Consider the following 527-nt stretch of genomic DNA (forward strand, 5'->3'; position numbering starts at 1 on the left):
TGGGGAGCAGGGAACAGATCGGGCCTGGTGGCGGCCTCCCATGGTCCCCTCCCCCTTCCTCCTGCCTCCTCTCCCCCACCCCCTACTTATCAGCATGGAGTCTGGATCCAGCTCCCTGTGGCAGCCAACGGGGACTGCCTGAATTGCCAAAGATCTCCAAATCTTTTTGGAATTGATTCAGAGAGCTTAGAATCAATTTGGGCCTTTTAATTGGTCCCCTGATTTGATTCAGATTTGGAGATTCGACCACTGAATTGAGCTGAATCTCCTCTGAATCGAATCAACACCTGAAGCTTCGCACAGCCCTACTGTACATATAGGTTTTTCCTGTACAGTAAATTTTCTGCCCCGGGATCTCTTGAGCATATATTGACAACATTTCATAGAAGCAGGATCTTGGCTGCTGTTGTTTCCCTGCTTCAGAATCATAGAAAATTAGGGTTGGAAAGAGCTCAGGAGGTCATTTAGTCCAACTCTCTGCTCATAGCAGAACCATTCCCAACTAGTTCATCCCAGCCAAAGCTTTG

This window comes from Crocodylus porosus, unplaced genomic scaffold, assembly GCF_001723895.1.
Source record: "Crocodylus porosus isolate Cpor-Errol unplaced genomic scaffold, CroPor_comp1, whole genome shotgun sequence".
In the NCBI taxonomy this organism is placed as follows: Eukaryota; Metazoa; Chordata; order Crocodylia; family Crocodylidae; genus Crocodylus; species Crocodylus porosus.